The sequence below is a fragment of the Gopherus flavomarginatus genome, chromosome 3 (genome assembly GCF_025201925.1).
Source record: "Gopherus flavomarginatus isolate rGopFla2 chromosome 3, rGopFla2.mat.asm, whole genome shotgun sequence".
Lineage (NCBI taxonomy): Eukaryota > Metazoa > Chordata > Testudines > Testudinidae > Gopherus > Gopherus flavomarginatus.
The window spans coordinates 48,047,202-48,069,815 of NC_066619.1; the positions used below are offsets into that span (position 1 = coordinate 48,047,202).

The window sequence follows — 22,614 nt, forward strand, 5'->3', positions numbered from 1 at the left end:
GGGACAGTCCATTTCTCCTACCAGAAAGAAACTTTGTGGGGGAAAGGCTGGTTACCACAATGTTTGTTGACTGAAAGAAGGTTAAGGAGCAAGCTTCACTATCAGGGCCGTTACCTCAGACCTTCTTCATCCTACTCCTGACAGATGTCCTGACCAGACTAGCCCAGAGAGGGGGAGCCAAACGACATCTCCACAGCTATCAGCTCTTGCTAAATCCCAACTACCATCTGGGATAGAAGCCTTTGTCTCACACCTCTCCCCCACTTCCTCATGTGTTCTTTCCTTTCCCATCTGAGTTCTTCTGTTTCCTATCATTCTCCTTTTCCTGCTGTGTAATAAGTCTGGGTTAGCCAGTCAATACTATGTATTTTGCAACACTGCTGGAAGCTGGTGACCAGAAGGAGGCAGGCAAATGTGACGCCCTAAACTGCGTGGTGCTGGTACATGCTAGCTCAATGAAAGCTAGTGTGAGTAGAAATAGCAGTGTATACATGAAAGCATGGGCAATGGCAGCAGCCATACAGGGTAAGTGTTCATGGGATTCAGGCAGGTTTGTCCTCAGCATAGCCATGCTGTCGCTGCCTGTTCTACCATGGCTACACGACTATTTATATTCGTGCTAGTATGTGTACTCCAGCTAGGAATTACAGTCCTAACTCATAGTGTAGCTGTAGCCTTATAGTCAACATCAAAGACAGAAGCTGCATTTTCCATCTTTCTATTCTTTTCCTCACCCTCTTTTTTGCAAGTTCATTTTGTTTGGTCTTTTAGGAAATGGGACTGGACTTTGGCAACAGCTCCAGCTGTCTTAATTAACTGTTTCTTACCCCCTAAAAAAGAACAGTTATTACCATCTAAAGGACTGTTAATCAGTGGGAGTTATTTCTAAAAACTCTCTTCAAATAAACAGAAAGGGAACAAGGGATGTTAAATGAAAGCCTTATGAAATTCTTTATATTTCAAATGCTTTAGCTGTTTTTCCCTCTCTTTTCTGTATCTTAAAAAAAAAAAGGTTACATGGATTTTAATGGTGTGTTCACCATGGACTCAGTGGGCTGAGGTCTCTTTATATCAAATCCTAAAACTTCTTTAAAACTGTTTATTGTTGGATAGTTTTGGGATCCGTTTCTCTCTTTGGGCCCTTTATTCCACTTCAAGTAATACAACACCTTCATTCCTGAACCATAGGCGCTGGCTTCCTCTGGGCCCAGGGGTGGTGGTGGTGACGGTCAACCCCCTCACTCTGCCCCAACCCTGCCCCCACCACACCTCTTCTCCCAAGTCCCTGTCCCCACCTCCACCCTGCCTCTTCCTGCCCAGTTCTGCCCCATCCCCGCTCCTACCCCTTCCTCCCAGAGCCTCCTTCACACCGCAAACAGTTGATTGCAGTGGGTGGTAGGCGCTGGGTGGGAGAGGAGTTGATTAGCTGGCAGGCAGGAGGTGCCGGGGAAGGTGGGGGGAACTGGCTTCCAGTGGGTCCTAAGAACTCACTCATTTTTTTCCATGGGTTGGCACCTATGTCCTGAACCATCTGGATCCCTCCTACAAGAGTATGGGACCTACTCACTCCACCTCCTCCCAATGGCTGGCCTGCTTTACTACTTTTCAGATCAATATTCGTCCCTTTTACCCAATTCTGCCCCCACTTCCTTGAGCCAAAAGACCACAAAAGCTGCTCACACTTAGCTATAGTTTATGCATAGGATCTAGTTGCACTGTGACAAGGTCAGTTAATTTTCTTGGTAAACAAATCTAACAAAAATAATTTCATAATATAATATTGGATTGTGACATCTGTGGACAAGTGATGAGAATAGTTGCAATCTAGAAGCCCTTTACCAGGTGTAGAATTAGCTTGTGCATAAAGCTTTAACAGATGAACAAACCATGATCAAAAATATTTTAAGAACACCAGGGGAGTTAATAAATTGGATTTATTAAAACAAATATTGCCAGAAATTTGCATGTTATTCAGCTTTACCGGCAGTAAATGAAACAGTCTAGACCTTCTGTCAGTTACACAGAATTGTGGTAGAATACAAATGCTGTGTGAAGAGAAGAGTGACAGATAGCCCTCAAAAGTCAAGTTAACAGGAAAAAAATTGTAACCCAAATACTTTGCACTCCAGTTATTCACTATAGTATACCACGGCTGGTTACTTCAAACATCTACGGTTTTAAAGTCCTTGGTGCTAATATCAAAATGCAGAACAAAAAAGCTAGAAAGTCACAATGAGCAAAGCCCTGTATTTTCCTAGTTCTCTGCTATTGTTACTTTTTTGGGGTAAAAAATATCTAATTGAAATTTCAAATATGCTTTTCTGTACAGTCAGACACAAAGCACTCCATTATGTCTTTCCTGGGTGTTCCTTTACAGAACAACTTGATAATGAAAAAGGCAATGATATATGTAAATAGCTCGAGTTTACTTGCAGAAAACATTTAATCTTCTCAGAGCCATTTCCCAAGCTATTAGAGTGCTGTACAAAATGCAAAAGGATTTAATTCCAAATTCTCTTCCTGCCAACAATATCAAATATACACTGTATGTTCCCTATGTCTTGCTATGAATATTGAAATGGCTTTAACAGTTCTTTGAAATAAAAGGTACTTGCGCACTGACAGAGTAAGTTGCCACCCCCAATACTTTCTGATTTTCATTAGACAACAAATTTGTAGATATAATTAAAAGCAATATTTTGCATTCTTTTCTTTTTGGCAAATTAGCAGCACATTTTTATATTAATGTTAATCCTTTCAGAATTATCAGTTAAACATATTCAGAGAGCTTAGATTTTGCATGGATTTGGCTTAATCTTTATATATATGATAAATATGCTAATCTAACCTAACAATCCCACAAGATGGTAAAAACATCCTTTCTATGTACAGAAGCAAGAGGAAATGAAACCACTTAGAAAATCTCTCAGTTTATCACTATTCTTTTATTTTTATGGCCTTCACCATGGTATATCACCATGGAAACAGAGTTCATAGGTCATCCATGCCTAAAATTCCCTTCAGAATTAAGGACTCTAATCATCAAGATGTCTGGAAAGAAGTGATTGCAGCAAATCCTAAGTGTAGTACTTCAGAAACTTAATTTCGTCTCCATTGTGATTACAGAACTTGGACATCAGACTTGCCAGGGCTCTCAAAGCTTTGCATACCATCACACTGAATCATATGGATATTGTCTAGTTTCCAGCTGTGTTATTCTCTGTTAATAGACAGACTGAGATCTGTTTACATTTCATGGCACTCATATACCTAACGAAATTGAGTGTCATTGATTAAGGCAGTGCCTGCATGACCCAATGACTAAAGAGAGATGGATAAAGACATCTCTCTTCCACTTCTCTATCAGGTTATTTTTATGCTTCACTTGTTTATGCCTGGAAATATGGCATGTAAGAAGCATAAGTCATCACATTGGTTTCATGTTATGCAAAATGCAGCAGTTACTATAAAATGGTTACATTTGTAATTGAACTGTTATTGTTGACCTGACATCTCCACCTTGCTTTCAGTTTTCTGAAGGCACACACTGTCATCATCATCCTGCACCTGCTAGTGCATAGATGAACTGGATCTCACTAGCTTTCTGTAATCAGGGTTCATTAGCCACAGATAAAGTAGGTATGTAGGGTCACTCACCCACATGTAGAGTCACCTCCATCTGTGGGGATGGAGACATCATTAGCATCAATTTAACTTGTTGGGAACAGATTCCTACACTCTGTCCATTTTTTAAAAGGTCCACAGTTTTAAAGTTTGGGCATATGTGCCTTGCCTGGCTACCTTATATACACAAACCTTGCAACATTCTACATAGTGCCAGGCAAACCTTCAAGACATCACCACCCACCCTGGGGTTTCCTGACACCAAAATAGTACCCAACTGACCTGTACGTCTCCAGGGTGGCTAGCCATCTCAGGGCAATAGATATTAATGGTGATCAAAGCTCTCATCTTCCTGGGGCTGCACTGCAATATCAGGATGAGCTAACCACAAAGGTACAGAAAAAAATCTTTCTTCATTCTATAGTTATGTAGCTATTGCTGCTTGTCCTGCATTTTAAGAATACAGTCCCCAACAGCCTGTGGTCGTGATCCAGACTCAAAAGCAGCACTTCATCAAATTAACCTTCAGCATCATATAAAGCCAGTTTTTCTGAGGGTGAGTGTGCACAGTCATTGCCACAAAATCTTTGTGAACTGCTGGTCTCTGTATCTGGCTATCTACAGTACTGCCAGAACACCTTCACCAGCTTGCTTCAGATATCATACAATTGCTTTTTAAAAAGCTCCTGCAGAAACATTTATTGCTGAGCAAAAATGAGACTTCTTTCACAATTCCTTTCAGCCTTCTCTATCCTTTCAGGTTTTCATATACCTGTCACCACCACCCTATCTGAGCACCTTCCAGTACAGCATTAAGCTATACGATGAATGTTACATGTCATTCTTTCACATTTCCTCTGCCCATGGGAAATTGTGAGGATTTTTAAATTTAATCTATGTACACTCTGTGGAGTGCTTACACTAGCAATTGCAAAGCTGAAGAAGTATGCTTGGCACTTGGAGCACACCAGACAGAAGTTTTTGGTAGTTCTTAGATTGTGTGGGTGTTTGTTGGATCTTGGACCAGTCCCCAAGAAAGCTTCAATCTCCTGCACAGACATGTTTTACATTTGTAGTGCACCATTCCATTATGCCTGAGGAGGGGAAGCTGTTGACTCCAGTCCTCACCACCAATCAGTTTAGTCAGGTCCTTACAAACACCTCGGTGTTCTATGGGTACACATGAAATCTGTTAGTTTTGGCTCTGGTTTATAGTATTACACAGGTAAACTCAAATGACCCTGTCTAACCCTATGTGATTCTTTTGGCTCTGAAGTTCAAGGAGAAGATGAAAGCAATTCCATTGGCTTTTTTGTCCTTTCATGACTTATGATAAGCTGAATAGCTTGGAAGGTCTAAGTTGGCTAAACATACAACTTGTGGTGTTGTCAATCCAGTTTTGAAATCTCCCTGATGCCATTGCCAGTTACCTAGAGAGCTGTGTAAATACAGTGGTGTAGAACAGCACAAATGTATATGTGGAGCAGAACCAAAACAGTATAGCTAACACTGATACACTACACCTACAGTGCTGTCCCATTGGTTCAGCTACCAACAGTTTGATTTTTTAATGCAGAGACAGCACTAGAGAACTTTATCCAGGGCAGGAGTACATGGCACAGAGAAAACAGCAAAAAATCCCACAAGCTACACTAAAGGCTTCCTTATGTTGCCCTTTACATCCAGCAGCAAATATCTTGTAAAGAACTTCACCAATCACCAGGCTTTATAAGATGCCTTATCTCTCTGTCTCCATGTACTGACGACCCACCTAGAGAAATGAATAACCCGGAAGGCCATGAGTTGTTCTGTTAATGCATATAATTTAATTTCAGCAGGCATCATCAATTTACAAAATATGGGTTAGCAATACATAAGTGCTTCCACAGAGAGCTTCTTGGTGTTATGTTGGCTGCCTCTGAAATTATGGACACTAGACACCTATATGACAGAAAGACACCCCAATCAGCCAGTGAGAGGGCACAGTGCCATCCAAACATATTGGGACGAGCATAGGTAGCCAAGAGATCATCCATGAGCTTCAAGTCTGTGTTGAGTGATGTGAGAATTCCCAGCCTGGAGTGTCCAAAGAGCCATCTGTTCTATGGGAATATACCTGCGGTTAGGGGAATATTCTGGCACTAATCTACTGCTTGTTTACATTGAATTAAAAAATTACAGATACGGCACAAGTATCCATTAGATGTGCTAGTCTGTAGGAGGTGTGGAAGCTCTGTATAAAGGAGAACAAGGGAGAGAAGTATTACAATGGAGTTTTCCCTCTGATTTTTTCATAAGACAGCCACCAGGTAACAGAGCCTTGCATCCTCACAAGATGGCTTCCATTCACCTGCTGGTTCTCTGCTTCTGACTATAATTCAGCATGGTGGGGACATATGTTTGAAGCCCTTACATTTTTACAACATAAAGCTCTGCTTTATTAGCTAAGAAAGGAGGTACATCTAAAAGTAAAGGATAAAATTAAGATAATAAATGAAAAATTGCAATGAAAGTGTCCTCACTGTGAGAGCTGCTCTACTGAAGAATATTTCATCGAGTCCCATTGCTCGAGTCATTTTTAAATGGATTGGACAAAGCACTAGCGCAGTGGCTCTCAGCCTTTCCAGACTACTGTACCCCTTTAAGGAGTCTGATTTGTCTTGCGTACCCCATGTCTCTCCTCACTTAAAAACTACTTGCTTGCAAAAAAAGTAGACAAAAATACAAAAGTGTCATGGCACACCATTACTGACAAATTGATGACTTTCTCATTTTTACCATATAATTATAAAATAAATCAATTGGAATATAAATATTGTACTTACGGTTCAATCTATAGTAGATAGAGCAGTATAAACAAGTCATTGTCTGTAAGAAATTTTAGTTTGTGCTGACTTCACTAGTGCTTTTTATGTCGCCTATAGTAAAACTAGGCAAGTATCTAGATGGGTTGACAAACCCCCTGGAACACCTCTGCGTACTCCCAGGGTTACACATGCCCCTGGTTGAGAACCACTGCACTAGAATACACTTTGGGCTGGCAAGGGGATGGACTACCACTTTTCCATGATTCTACCACTCTTTAAGCAGAGCTTATCCTTTCCAATTCTCAGTGTTCTGCTAACCATTAGACTGGAAGTTACAGAGCATCTATCTGCAGAGACTTTTCAGAGAATAATTACTTTGTTGCATTGTCTAAGAACAGCACATTCTGTTATCTGGCTAATGAAAGAACGGCAGATACCGGCAGCTCTAGTATTCATTTGTCATGAATATCTATTTAGAAGTACTTCATTATTTAACTTTAATTAATGAAGTTCAGCAACTCTATTTTCAAATAGTGTTAATGAGAGAAGAATTTGGTGCTAAATGTTTATGAAGAGCTGATGAAACTACTTAGTTAGAAGAGTACTGTAACCAGAGCCAGCTCCAGTGGTTTTGCCGCCCCAAGCAGCCAAAAAAAAAAGAAAAAAGAAAAAAAGCCGCAATCGTGAGCTGCGGCAATTCAGCAAGAGGTCCTTTGCTCCGAGCGGGAGTGAGGGACCCTCCGCTGAATTGCTGCCGAATACCTTAAAGTGCCACCCCGCTCCAGAGTTGCCGCCCCAAGCACCTGCTTGATAAGCTGGTGCCTGGAGCCGGCCCTAACTGTAACTAAGTTAAAAATTAGAAATTGAGTTCTGCTAATTGGGTTTATCTTTGTACATTCATTATATTCTAGCTGTGATGGGGCATTCATTCCACACCAGCATGGATGAGGTTAAAGTGGCAAGAGAGGCCAATGAGCCTTAGGCTGCATCTTCTGGGAAGCTGAAGAGCAATGAGATGAAGAATAAAGTTCATCTGGGCAGGAACAGGCAGGACTTCTATAAAGGAGTAGAGGATGTAGGGGGCTAAAGTGAGGTGGGCCTGCAGTCATGCTCCCTGATACAAGGGGGAAATGAGGAGCCTGAAAAAGGCAGGGTAGGAAGCAGTCCAGGGAGGGATCAGTAAGGTGTGAGAGGGATAGACCTGAACTGCTGGTTCAAGGATCCCTAGATTGGAACCCAGTGTAGTGGGCAGGCCGAGGTTCCCCTACCAGCCAGTGCAGGAGTGGCACAGTGGAGTTGGCAACTGCCTGAGACTTTGAGGAAGGAGAAGGTTAATACTCTGAAAGGGGAAGACTCTTGTGACTTGGCCAGAGGGCTAAGCCATGAAGAAGAGGCATTGCAGCTCCTGATGAGAAAGAGAGGGGCTGCAGTCGTTCAATGGGTTGACTGACTGCTAGACAGCGTGCAGACAGTGGTGAACTAATTCCCCAGATGAGCCAAAAGGAAGTGCTGCTGAGCGGTGAGTAGCAGACCATTTTACACTAGCAAATCCATCAAAGAACTATAAGGTTTCCCTACATGTTACCTGTATGGAGAGCATTAATACCTTGTGGCTAGGGGTCAAGCCTACAAACCTAAGCAAAACAACCTTTCAAGTGACAATATGACACAGCTTGCAGTTCCTATTTACCTAAGAGGCATCCAGTATTTCATATATTCAGAATACCCAAATTCTATACGCTGCATGAGGAAGAAAGCTTTTAAGACCCCCTACTCCACTCTGCATATTGCACTCTCCCATGGAAAGAGGGAGTTACACCTCCAAATCATGCTCCCTTTCTCCGTAACCCTCCAAAAGCTTATCTATGATGTTCTAGCTCCGTGGAGTTGTAAGATGCAAGTAAGCACCTACAGATTCTCCCATACAATCTCCATCAGATTGGAAGTGGTTAAGGAACTAGCCTGGGATCCATAAGACCTGGCTGAAGTCCCTGCTCTGCCACAGGCTTCCTGTGTGACTTTGGACTTCAGTTCTCCAGCTGTAAAACTGGGGATGATAATAGTTCTCTGCTCCACAGAGGTGTTGTCAGGATAAATACATTTATGACTGTGATGTGCTCAGCTGCTAGGGATAGGGGCCCTAAGCAGATAGGGGAACATACAGGAAGTTCATACAGCTACGACTGTATTATCTTGAACTGCTTCATCCTCTGCTCTGTGGAACACTTCTTTGGGAGAGGCTCTAGGGAAACTGCAAGAGCAGCATTGTCCCATTCAGTGCATAGGCAGGACAGTGCTCACTGAATGAGCAGTTAGGCAAGATTTTATCCTCATTGTTCAATGCCTTATTTACTCCACATTATTCAAACCCTGCTCTGAAGACAGAATTATTAGTTTCCTAACTATGGCATCTCAGGGCTTCCCAATTTATCTTCATAACACCCCTCTGAGCTGAAGGGGTGCTATTATTCACATTATATAGATGGGGAGCGAAGGCACAAATTAATTAGGATCAAAAGTGTCTGCTAATTTTAGGTGCCCAGTTTGAGATTCTTAGGACCTGATTTTTCAGAGTACATAGCATCATAGAGCACATGATATGTTCAAAGCACTGCTCCCTTAGACTTCAGTTATGAGTGAGTATAAAACACTTCTGAAAATCACTCACCAGGGTCAAGTTGGGCACTCAGAAATTAAGAAACACACAATTAGCAATCAGCCCTGAAAAGTCTAAGCAAGTTTCCTAGCATGACACTGGAACTCTGTGGCAGAGGCAGGGATAGAATCCAGTTCTCATGGAGAGCACTCCACTGCCTTAACCATGAGACTGCCCTTTCTCTTGCTGCAATCCCCTACCTGATTCACTACAGACCTTCCAACTACACAACCCTGATTTAGCCCTACAGGGGTCCTGTGTGGACAAAAAATGGTATGCAATCATGTAGTTAAAAACTATATCAGAATGCATGCACATGGTGGGAGAGGAAGGACAATCACACCTGGGAGCAGTGAGGGGATGGAGCATGCTCAGTGCAGATGGACTCTTCCAAATATTTAGCTGCCAAATTCGAACAAGTCTCCACTGAATATGTGCAAACTGCAATTTTTCAAAGGGATATGACTTGGCCAAATTTGGGTGACTTTTCACAGGGATCGCAAAGGGCACATCCTTCTCCCTAACAAATTTCAATACCCTGCTCCAAAGCATGGGGACACTACAGGGTTTCAACAAAATGGTTGTAAAATATTTTTGAACATGGGAAAAACAACTTATTTTTCTCTAATCTCATTCTTGGAAATGGCTGAACAATTTTAGCTGAAACTTAAAAAAAAGCCTGAGTCAGATGCCTGGTATGGAAAAGTTCAGCCTGAGCATTTAAAGTCTGGCAAAATTATAAGCACCTTAAAACAGGGTCGTATAGTGGAAAGTGTTGGGCAACCCTAACTATAGGCAGTACTACTTGTGCTGCCTATAGTCAGATCAGGGATTCAAAAAATGAGGATGTGATCTAACTCAACTACCTTACTCTAGTTGATACACTGACTGTAACTAGCATAGTATTTGAATGGAAGAGCACCATACCTTGCCCACAACAACCTTTTTTGCCTTCAAAATCATGCACACGTCACTAGAAAAATAAAATGAAAAGCTTTTGCAGCTGTTCATCAAAAATGACTATTTCATTATAATGATAAGAACATAAGAATGGCCATATTGGGTCAGACCAAAAGGTACCTCAAGCCCGGTATCCTGTCCTCTGACAGTGGCCAATAGCAGGTGCCTCAAAGGGAATGAACAGATAGGTTATCATCAAGTGATCCATGCTCTGTTATCCAATCCCAGCTTCTGGCAAAAATAATTTGGGATAGTTTCTTGAAAGTACAGAGTTTCAAACGTAAAAGTAAACACAATGAGATTTAAGCATGTACTTAGGTGCTTTGCTGACTCGGAGTCTAGAGGTGCGTGCTGGTCTTATCCATACAATGTGGCAATGCCAGGTTAAGTTTGCCCACCTAGCCTTGCCAGTGTGCCTCACACCTGATCTCAGTACATGACCACATAGAGGTCTTAGTTCAGTACAGTCTCTCATGCCAATCCAGTCCATGGTCTCTCTTATGACGCTGTCAACAAGAGTGCCATTTACGGAGTTATGACGCATTTGTTGACAATGCCCCTTTGTTGCGATGGTTTTTGTGACACACATGCCCACTAGTACCTAGACCAGGGGTGGCCAACCTGTGACTCCAGAACCAAACGCAGCTCTTCAGAAGTTAATATGAGGCTCCTAGTATAGGCATTGACTCCAGGGCTGGAGTTACAGGCGCCAACTTTCTAATGTGCTGGAGGTGATCGTTGCTCAAACTCTGGTTCTGCCACAAGCCCTGTCCCCATTCCACCCCTTCCTGCCCCCTCCCCTGAGCTGCCATGCCCTCACTCCTACCCCTCCGCCGCAGAGTCTCCTGCATGCCATGAAACAGCTAATCGGCAGGGCTGCCAGTGAGTGGGAGGTGCTGGGAGTGGGGCGGGGGGAGAGCTGATGAGGGGCTGCTGACATATTACTATGGCTCTTAGGCAATGTACATTGGTAAATTCTGGCTCCTTCTCAGGTTGGCCACCCCGACCTAGACAGAGGCCACTAATCAATTTCACATATATCTACCAACAGTCATCAGAGGATCACTTGGTTAACTATCAAGCTGGAATTAAATTGACAATCTAGAGTGGTCAGTTTGTTGCCCTAAAATCATCCAGATCCACTAGCCCAATTTGCTTACCGTCAAACAGATGGTGCTCTGAACTGGGACGTCTACTTGATAGGATCCAATGTACCTACAGTTCTGTGCTGTGGTAACCAATATGCCTCCCCTTAAACTGTGTGTCACACAAGGAGGTAATGTAGTTTACATTTTTAAAAGAATACTTTAATATTAAGACTAGTAAAAGGTTTCCATTTTACATGAGAAAGATCACTGAAATTCCTAGTAGTACTACTGCTTTTATAGCAACATACTCTAAAGTTGTGACAGCAATGGTATCTGGGTGTGAGTCAGAGGTGAATGGCAGATAATTGAACAGCTGTGATGCCACTGTTAGTTCATTTTTCTGACAGGATTGAGCCCGTATTTATAATTAAGCAAAATGCAACTCTCCTCCTCTCCTAATTTTTGTTTTCCAATCTAAAGAGAGATAAATTAGTGTAGATTGGTAAGGGAATTATGATAATAGACACAGCTGCTTCAATGGTAACTGGATGTATGTTGTTAAATTTAGATTTAATGCAGATTAAACTCATTACTGTCTCTTACACAGAAACATTGAATGTGGCTAAATATAGGAACCGACTGATGGAAAAGGAAAGCTTTGTTTTCAAACTTTGCTACAAGAGCAACCCCAGTTATTCTCATCTCAATTCTTTACTGATCCTATCCAGAGATCTATTAGAATTGCACCTTGTTTTAGGAGAGTTTAATTTATTAACCAAATACTTCTCATTTGTATGTGTTGTGACAGACCCAGGCCAGTAGGGTACAGGAATCTGATAGAGGTAAAATATACTGATCACTGGATGAGTAGTTTTCTGTTCCCTGAGTGACCAGAGCAGGGGCTGCACTAGAGTAATCAGGAACCTGCTAGAACCAATTAAGGCAGACAGGCTGATTAGAACACCTGCAACCAATCAAGACAGGCTAACTGGGGGCACCTGGGTTTAAAAAGGAGCTCACTCCAGTCAGGGATGGGGAAGCCAGAGGAGAGGAAGTGTGTGTGAGGAGCTGGGAGCAAGAGCCGCAAGGAGCTGAGAGTGAGAGGGTGTGCTGCCGGAGGACTAAGGAATACAAGCGTTATCAGACACCAAGAGGAAGGTCCTGTGGTGAGGATAAAGAAGGTGTTTGGAGGAGGCCATGGGGAAGTAGCCCAGGGAGTTGTAGCTGTCATGCAGCTGTTACAGGAGGCACTATAGACAGCTGCAATCCACAGGGCCCTGGGCTGGAACCCGGAGTAGAGGGCAGGCCCAGGTTCCCCGCAAACCTCCCAACTCCTGATCAGACACAGGAGGAGTTGACCCAGACTCTGGGGAAGATCACTGAGGTAAGCAAATCTGCCAATAAGAGCAGGACCCACCAAGGTAGAGGAGGAACTTTGTCACAGTGCTGACTATTCAAATACTTGAGGAGAGAATATTTGATTGATATAGATGCAAAATTACTGAAAAAGATAGGATGACTAAATCCATAATTTAAATGAAAACCAGATTTAAGGGTTTGGTTATATCCCACAATGAGGTGGACTTCCCACACCTCATGAAACATCTCCAGGGATAGTTGAGAAAAGAATTTGGGAAACCTCAGTATTGCTTCTCCTTTGGAAGATGGTGAAAAATGGTCTCCAAAAGATTTGTACAACTGTTTGGCCACTCCAGTGAATACATTTATTTTACAGAGAATAGATTAGATTAGCATATTGTGCCTATGAAGCACAGTTAACAAACCCAGAGAAACTACATGACATGAATAAAGTGGAAGTTTACCCATTTTCTGAAGATTCAGCCTTAATATTTATTATTTGATCCTGATCTTCTAACAGTGGACCTATTAAATCCACCAAGGAGGAAGTGACACAAAAGTGAAGAATGAATTTTGCTGTGAGAGAGAAAGTTGAGACTCCTTTCCAGAATGTGATTCTCATAACACTCAATAGCGTGACTTCTTAAAGAATGGAATGGAAAGGAAGATTTGAGAGATGTTATGGTTCACATAGGCATGCTCCATGGAAAACAAGTGAGCTGGCATGTTTCACTTTAGGTTACAAGCCTTGAGAACATGTTTTTAATAGTATATCTAAAAGATATTCAAACATTGCAACTGCATAATGAGAACTGTCTCCTGTAGTGTGTAATGTATAGCAGTAATTACCGTGAAGGTATTTGGAATACCATCTACTTGTAGTTGTACCTGTATCATGTCATGGGTACTGAATTAGGTAGTTAATCAGATGTGTAACTCTGAGCAGGTGAATAGTCCCATTAATGCCAATCAAGACAATGGAATTGCTCATGTGCTTAAACTTGCGCATCTGCTTAAGTACCTTGCTGAATAGGGACCTTAATACAATGAGGCCCAGATCCTCAAAAAGCTACTTAGGCAAAGTTTGGCACTTCAACAGATTTGAGGATGTGGGCCTAAGGCCTGGTCTACACTACGTGTTTATACCGATTTTAGCAGCATTAAACCGATTTAACCCTGCACCCATCCACACAACGCGGCCCTTTATATCGATATAAAGGGCTCTTTAAACCAGTTTCTGTACTCCTCCCCGACGAGAGAAGTAGCGCTGAAATCGGTATTACCATATCGGATTAGGGTTAGGGTGGCCGCAAATCGACGGTATTGGCCTCCAGGCGGTATCCCACAGTGCACCATTGTGACCGCTCTGGAAAGCAATCTGAACTTGGATGCACTGGTCTGGTAGACAGGAAAAGCCCCGCGAACTTTTGAATTGCATTTCCTGTTTGCCCAGCAGGGAGTTCTGATCAGCACGGGTGGCGATGCAGTCCCAAATCCAAAAAGAGCTCCAGCATGGATCGTACGGGAGATACTGGATCTGATCACTGTATGGGGAGACAAATCTGTTCTATCACAGCTCCGTTAAAGAAGACGAAATGCCAAAGCATTTGAAAAAAATCTCCAGGCTATGATACAGAGTCCAAAGCACAGTGCTGTGTGATAAGCGTAACGGAAAGCCAAAGAATCAAATGGATGCTCATGGAGGAAGGGACGGGGGAATGAGGACTCCAGCTATCCCACAGTCCCCGCGATCTCCAAAAAGCATTTGCATTCTTGGCTGAGCTCCCAATGCCTGTAGGGTCAAACACATTGGCCGGGATGGTTCAGGGTATATCTCGTCAATTTACTCCCCCTCTCCCCCCGTGAAAGAAAAGAGAAAAAATTGTTTCTTGACTTTTTTCAATGTCACCGTATGTCTACTGCATGCTGCTGGTAGACACGAAGCTGGGGCAATGAACAGTAGCATCCTCTCCCCTCCCTTCCCCGGTGGCAGACGGTACAGTGCAGTAGGACTGGTAGCCGTCCTCGTCATCAGCCCGTGAGTGCTCCTGGCTGGCCTCAGGTGAGGTCGGCCGGGGGCACCTGGTTAAAAATAGGAATGACTCCCGGTTATTCCAAGCAGATGTACAGAACGGCTGGTGACCGTCCTCATCACTGCAACTGGGGGCTGAACTCCATCAGTCCCCCCCCTTTCATGTCTAAAGAAAAGATTCTGTACTGCCTGGACTATCATAGCAGCGGGATGCTGGGCTCCTCTCCCCTCCACCGTTTAATGTCCTGCCTGGACTATCATAGCAGCTGGAGGCTGCCTCCCCCTCATTTTATCTCACTAACAAGTCAGTGTTTCTTATTCCTGCATTCTTTATTACTTCATCACACAAATGGGGGGACCCTGCAACGGTAGCCCAGAACGATTGGGGGAGGAGAGAAGCAACAGGTGGGGTTGTTGCAGGGACACCCCTAGAATGGCATGCAGCTCATCAATTCTGTGGGACCTGACACAGAGCGGCTGTGCTCTCTGGTTCTCTGCTACACTGCTTCTCTAGTACACTTGCCCCATATTCTAGGCAGGACTGACTCTATTTTTAGATACAACATAAAGGAGGGAATGACCCGGGGGGTCATTCCCATTTTTGTTTTTGCGCCCCCAGCCAACCTCAGCAAAGGTCAGCCAGGAGCACCCACGACAGCAGCAGACGGTATAGAACGACTGATAACCGTCATCTCATCGCCAATTTACAATGGCACAGCAGACGGTACAGAACGACTGGTAACCGTCTCTGCTACCTTGCAAAGGCAAATGAATGCTGCTGTGTAGCGCCGCAGTACCGCTTCTGTCAGCGGCATCCAGTACACATATGGTGACAGTGACAAAAGGCAAAACGGGCTCCATGGCTGCCATACTATGGCGTCTGCCAGGGCAATCCAGGGAAAAAGGGCGCGAAATGATTGTCTGCCGTTGCTTTCACGGAGGAAGGAATGAGTGATGACATTTACCCAGGATCACCCGCGACATTGTTTTTGCACCATCGTGCATTGGGATCTCAACCCAGAATTCCAAGGGGTGGGGGAGACTGCGGGAACTATGGGATAGCTATGGGATAGCTACCCACAATGCAACGCTCCAGAAATCGACGCTAGTCTCGGTACATGGACGCACACCACCGAATTATTGTGCTTTGTGTGGCCGAGTGCACTCGACTTTATACAATTTGTTTTACAAAACCAGTTTATGTAAAATCGGAATAATCCTGTAGTGTAGACGTATCCTAAGTGTCTGTTTGACAACACAACTCAGAGACCTTTAAAAACTGGAAGGAGTGGAGCAGGACATTAACAGAGTATGGTAATAGAAACAAACCACCCAGCCTCTCATAAAAATCAGAAGTAAAGTGGGAAGGGGTAAGTTTCAATAGATCATCTGCATAAAGTGTCTTTTCCAAATCATTGTGTACCCAAATTCTTAGCTTATAAAAACAAGATTATTATCTGATGACAAGCTAAACCTGACCAAATATGAAGGCCTGGACTTTAATGAGGTATCATAGAGGAGATGTTAATAAAGACGACTTTGGAACAAATGGATAACTTGAACAGTAGTAAGTCACAAGGACCAGGTGGTATTCACCCACAAGTTCTGAAGGAATTAAAATATGAATTGCAAAACTATCCACTGAGATCTTTCTTGAGTGGTAACAGATAATTTAGACCTCATCATTTTGTATGTATAGGTGGGATTATGTGTTCCAATGTCCACTGCTTTGCACTTATCAATACTGAATTTCAGCTGCCATTTTGTTGCCTAGTAACCCAGCTTTGAGAGATCCTTTTTGTAACTTTTTGCAGTCATCTTTGGACTCATCTAGAGTAATTTTATATCTGCAAACTTCACCATCTCACTATTCCTCGCCTTTTCCAGAACACTTAAGATTATGCTGAAGAGCAGAGGTCCCATTACAGATCCTTGAGGGACCCCACTACTTACTTCTCCATTGTGAAAACTGACCATTTATTTCTACCCTTTGTTTCCTGTGTTTTAACCTGTTACTGATCCATGTGAGTCACTTGTGTGCTTGCTGGATGTCAACCTGAGCAACCCTGCCCCCTGAAAACATGCCTTAAGATGTCATTGATTTGTGATAGCCTTCAGAATGTGTATTTAAAGCTGCTGGACTACAGATTACATTCCTACAACACAAACTAAATTTGCATTGGAACAATCTTAGAGCAGATTTCTTCTGAAACAATCCCTGACAAGGGCTTAATTTGAGACAAATGGATCCCATGTACATTACTGCACTATTAAGAATACAGCAGATAGACTTAGCTTGCATTTTCATATGTGGAGCAGTACGTACTTCCCTGACCCCAAATGACAAACTGTTCAAATATATGTTTTGCACATCCACCAATACTAAAATAGTTTTAAAAGAAACCACAAAAAATTCCTCATATGCAGATGACTACTACAATGAACACTGCACAATACTATTTTTGCATGGAAAGACCGTTTTTTATTTTAAAAACAGAGGCCTAATGTCTGCACAGATTTGTTGGCCTATGATTGCTGCGATACTTAGGATTCACACATGCCAGTAAGGGTTGCAGTCAACTCTCTGTGCCTTAAATGCTATGCTGATGTGGCTCACAGCCTTGACACCAACAGCCAGCATAAAAGCAAGAAGGTCTCAACCTGACTTCCACCACCCAGTTTCTCTTTGCAGAGGGACCCCAACAACCCTTCCAGCCTTGAATTCTCCCCAAAATCACATCTCTTCAGTGCTCAGCCCCTCCCACTGTAGCACTCGCACAAGCTTATCTAGTTTATTGCTCTTTTAAATAGCCAGTACACAACAGCCTGTTAGCTTAAGTGGGGTTAACAAACCCTCAACTTTAATAGATAGCACTGAGTTTAGCTTCTAAGGCTAAAGTCTAATTTAGAGTCTTGTTCAAAGTAGTTTTTTCACTATAGTCATTCTTCCTGCATGGCTGGCCAGCCTTCAGCTAGCATCCAACACAGAGCCCAAAGCACTTTGTTTCCTTTCCCCAGGTGAAGGATAATAATATGGCTTCTTTTCTTTGCTTATATCATCCCCAAATTCATTGAACCTATTTGAAAAAGCAGAAAGGCTCCTGCCTTGAGAGTGTTAAGTGGTCATTTTCTCCCACTTGCTTGCCTTATGGCTCTGTTTACCTTACATGTAAATGTGCCTTTCATTATCTTAGGTCACATCTTGGTAATTTACATCAGAGAGACAATCAAGCCTGCAAAACAACATTCCATTGTATAGGACCAGCTGAGCTTAGGCACTGTCTGCCAAGCACATTTGAGGGACATATTTCCAGCACATCTGTATAGGTTTTTGCATGCTAAATGTAGAATAAGAATATTAACGTAAGAATATTAATGATCAGTGATTTACTAGTTTCCCAATGTTCTTTTATGAGACGCCTTTTAGATAAATATCCTGATAACAGTGTGTAAGGTGAGCTGATCTGATCAGGTTAACTGAAACTCACTGCTATATACCAGGGACACCCTTGCCCTTTGCCACTGGGGTGTTCACAGAGTTACACTTGTGTTGTCAGTTTGGCTTGCAGGCCCAGCATCGAACAGATCAGGATGTGTATGTTTGATGTCTTCCTGGAACTGCTTCAGCTTGTTCTTGGGTCTTTTGCTTGCCACCCCACAATATTCCATTGTATATTTCTTCACTGGTGTTTCCTTGCCCTAGATTTAACACTCCTTCCAAGACACTTGCATGAGCTGAAATATAGCAACAAGAAGCCAATCTTGAAACTTTAGCAGAGCACCAGAGAATGGAGGGGAAAGAAAGTCTTCCTCTATGCTTAGCCTTGTATAGAATGAATGATGAGCATACAGTATCTATGACTAATACGTGGACTGAAGTTAGAGAAGTCAAGTGTTTTATGATCTTCTGGAGTTTCAGATGGCTTAAATATGTTCCTCCTGATCTTCTACAGAAACAACCACTGGAGCTGTGAATAGCTGTTTTGAGCTTCCCCCAGATCAATTTTTCCAGTAGCCAAGACAGTGTAAGGAAGATGCTCTTTGCAAAACCATGTAAACCCTATATAGAAGTATCCAAACAGGTGTCCTGGACCTGATATCTAGCACCTGACTGCCACCAGTATATGTGTAATTTGATACATGTGTCATTTGCTCACACATGATACTTCAAATACTTGCACACACAAGTAATAGATTCTCCCTTGGGAAATCCATTTTCTAAATTAAACTTAATCATATGCTTGCAGAGCTGTTCTGTCAGAGCATCTTAAAGTACTTTTTAAACACTAATTATGCCTGAACTCCCACACTGATATAGTTAATTATAATCATTTTACAAATGGAGAAACTGAGGCATGGAAAGGCTAGATAACTTACCTTAAGAAGACAGACAAAGGAAATCTCTGATAGAGTTGGAAATAGAATCCAGGTTACTGCCTCCCAATCATGTGCTTTAAACACATGACCCACCTTTCTTACTGAATCTTCCACAGACATTTCTTTTTGTACTTCAAATCTTCATGTCAGAATCTATTCTCTGAGTCAGCTTTAGAGGAAACCGAACTCTCATCTGCATCATTCTTCCTATTCTGAAAAAAAAAAAAAAAAGTTATTGCCTTTGCACAGCACGATCAGTATCAATTCTGAGTGATGCCAATGTTCAGGTGCATTAATATAAAACCTCTGTAGTTTCTTCCTCACATCATCTTCTTTTCATTTAAACTTTCATTGCTGCATTTCTTTAGCTGTCTCATTGACACTCACTAGTACAGCCCAAGAAATCATGTCATGGTGTGAATCCGGTTATCTTTCCACAAAACGACGAGTTTGGTCAGTTTGCTTCATGTGGAGGGAAGATAAAAATCTGGTAAATCTACTTACAAACATATTTCATTGAATGTTATACAGAAAGCTGAGAAGCCTTTAGAAAAATGAAAAATTTCCTACCAAATGGAAAGGTTTTCAATTATTTTATCACTAAAATAGTTGTACCAAAAGAGTAGGACAGTTAGCTTCAGTGTCATAGCTAAATTCCAATACTCTATTTTGCCTATTTTAATTTCACCAGCAATTTTAATTCAATATTCTTCTTCATTTTGTCATCTGTAACTATAGCCTACTGAATTAGCTATGGAGTTTTATTGGGCCCTTCAAAATTTCAGGTGTCTCACACTGATCTTGTTTTCTCAATTAAAAAAAACTTAACTGCATTGTTAAGGTTTTCACAATTGAGTATGTAAAATGCAAAATTAAAAAGGTCAACTTTAATCCTACAGAACTGATTACCTTTAAAATTGGCTTCCTTTGTTGACTTTTGAAAACAATCAAACAAGCCATGCTCAGTAGTTTAAAAATCACGAATGTTTATATCTGGTAAATGAATCCCAAACTGGGATGATCTTAACAGCAAAGTAAGGTGCACTGAATGTGTGTAGAACTGGATATGTTAAACACTCATAGTAAAACTTCACAGATTTTCTTGAAATTAGACCTCAACCTTAGATAGTGACACCACTATGGAGCAGAGAGATTTCCAGAAAACTCCTCACCAGAACTGAAGATCCCTTCCCACAACCCTGCAGGGGAAGCAGCTGGAGTCAACCAGAAAGGAAGCAGGAGAGGCCATGGGAGCCTCTATGTTGGCACCTGAATAAACTCGGAAATGCTTTTATGCATCAGTCTCTTAATGATTTAAGAATTTCATGAAGTCTAAAAGGGGGCACAAGGTAAGTTGCCAGGAGGCGTACAAGGAGGGAAGCCTTCAGAGGCTGAGGGCTAGATAAAGGGAAGACTGCAAAGAAAAAGGCATCAGGTAATGGGACAGAAGGACAAGTAAAAAAATCAAGTTAGAAGGAGACGGCAGCATACCTCACTGCAATTTGCTTTTAGAACATAGCCCTCCCCTGCGTTTTATCTTTTTAGATAAACTTGTCAGGTCAGAGACTTCTCTTTATTCTGTCCACCCTGCACCTAGCATACTTGGCAGCACATGGGGAAATAAAGTAAAATGGGAAGTTTGCAGCACAATTTTTTCAATGGTATGAGCACAACAATTCTCATAGGAATGTTGAGGATGCAGACTTTTTTTCCCCTTCCACACTAATGTGACGCAAAAAGTCTAAATCCCTAAGGCTCAAGCTTTCCCAAATTAATCACACTTGGGCTGAGAACAAGTATGGACAACTTCCGCCCAAAAGGAATTAAGATCTAAAACAAATCTCGCAATTGGGTGCAGAATCCGGACCACAGATTTTTCTGTGCTTACTGGTCTATCATCTGTCATAAATCTGTCTGCGAACAGACTATAGTATGTGCTTGAAGGGCCCCACAAAACAAAAAGATATGGATTAAGCCATGGCCTGCAGTGATTTCTCACACATAAAAAGCTTACACAAATGTCCTTTGTAAATAGCGTCTATGCTTTTTCTCTCAGCGTTTAGAAGCTATGGATTTCCATTTTCATATAGCACACATCACTATACAGGAGTGCAGGCAAAGCGGTGACTCGAGTGCAGTTTCAGCATAGCATTTCCAATAAACATCATGCCACTCTCTGCACAGCAGTCAGTCCACACTGGAGCAGCTGAGCTGACAATCACCTGCTTCCATTTCCCGCCAGCTGTCTTTGTCCATATTAACCCACGACCTGGGACATACCATTAATACAGGAATAATGGAGATTTTCACACCAAAGAGGGTATGGCAGAAAACAAGAAGTGATCAAGCAAATCATCAGTTGCCTGAGGCTGTGGGATGTGTCAGTGATACGGCTCAGCAGTCCTGGGACAGTGGCAACTCAGCGGGCCTCAGTCTGTAATGATTGGGTGCTGTAAAGGCAACAAGATGAAGATCTGGGACACCCCATCACACCGCAGCAAGTAGGTTTGATGGATGACTTTTATTTACATTTCAGGGTTTTTCTCTTTTTAAGTTTTCTATTGTGAGCAAATAAATTTATGAGGCACTGAAGTCACCTTGCCATCTTCTGAACTATCTATGGCCAAGGTATATGCCCACAACCTAATCTGACTCAGGGAATTTGGTCTCATCTGGGTGCATGAGAGGTGTTAGGGTTCTTACTCACTTGATTGGGCCACCTTTGCTGCTTCATGAAGTGCATGTGGCTTGTGCAGCTGACCTGCTAACCTGGTTGGGAGACATCTGAATGGGGAATTTATCAATGTAAGATTGTAAACTCTTTGGGGCAGGGATTGTCTGGTTGTTCTGTGATTGTAGAGCTCCTAGCACAACGGGGTTCTGGCTCATCGCTGAGACTCCCAGGCACTACTGCAATAAAAATCATAAATATGAATAAAAATAATCTCCTTGCCATAGCTGTTCAGAAGTATTCACAGCTATTCCCACAAAGAAAGGGAGATACAAACAGTTCTTACAGGCTCAAAATAAATTCTCAACATTGCCTCTCTTGCATATATACTGTGATCATCATATTGACTAAAAGGTGTAGCCAAGTGTTTGACTACAGCTGCAGTTGAGTCTTAAAAATGTTTAAGAGACCAAATAGCCAAACTTAGCTACATGTATTGTCTAAAGATAAAGCAGCACAATATGAAAAGGAGACCTACCTACCCCCCTTTCGGGAAGCAATTCTTATCTAGTAGCATGTTCACCTTATACAGGTGAGCTTCAAAGATGCACATTTCAGCCAGTAGCATTTAATATTATTTTATAAGTTCACAATTCTTGACACTTTACTACAATACAACCCACCAGTTCATAACTGTTCATTAACTTGGTTGTTCTGTACTTGTCTTATCTCTGTTTGGGATACTATATTTCAAACCAGCTGGGGATAGAGGGAAGATCCCAACCTGTGCTAAGACACACCATTCACATATTTTGGCTCTGACAGGCTTTCTATTTTCTAATGCTAAAGCTGTCTTCAGCTTTGCAGATACTTAACAGAATTGTGGGAAAAGCATAACGCATTCAGTTAACATAACCTTCCATCGCTCATATATAAATGCATAACGTATATAATATACGTATTGTGCACATAATACCCGTTAATGGGCTGCATACTGTGCCTAACATATAGGTCTTAATGCCTTATAATAAAGGATCTTC

The 22,614-nt window shown here is 42.2% G+C and overlaps 1 protein-coding gene across 1 annotated transcript in view; it reads right to left on the reverse strand.

The window, feature by feature from the left end:
* The window catches only part of SV2C (synaptic vesicle glycoprotein 2C), a 245,395-nt gene extending 226,439 nt beyond the window's left edge, over positions 1 to 18,956 (reverse strand). The window contains exon 1 of the mRNA XM_050944577.1: positions 18,904 to 18,956. The gene's annotated coding sequence lies outside the window, so the exon portion shown is untranslated. The remainder of the gene's footprint in view (positions 1 to 18,903) is intronic.
* Positions 18,957 to 22,614: the final 3,658 nt, after the last annotated feature.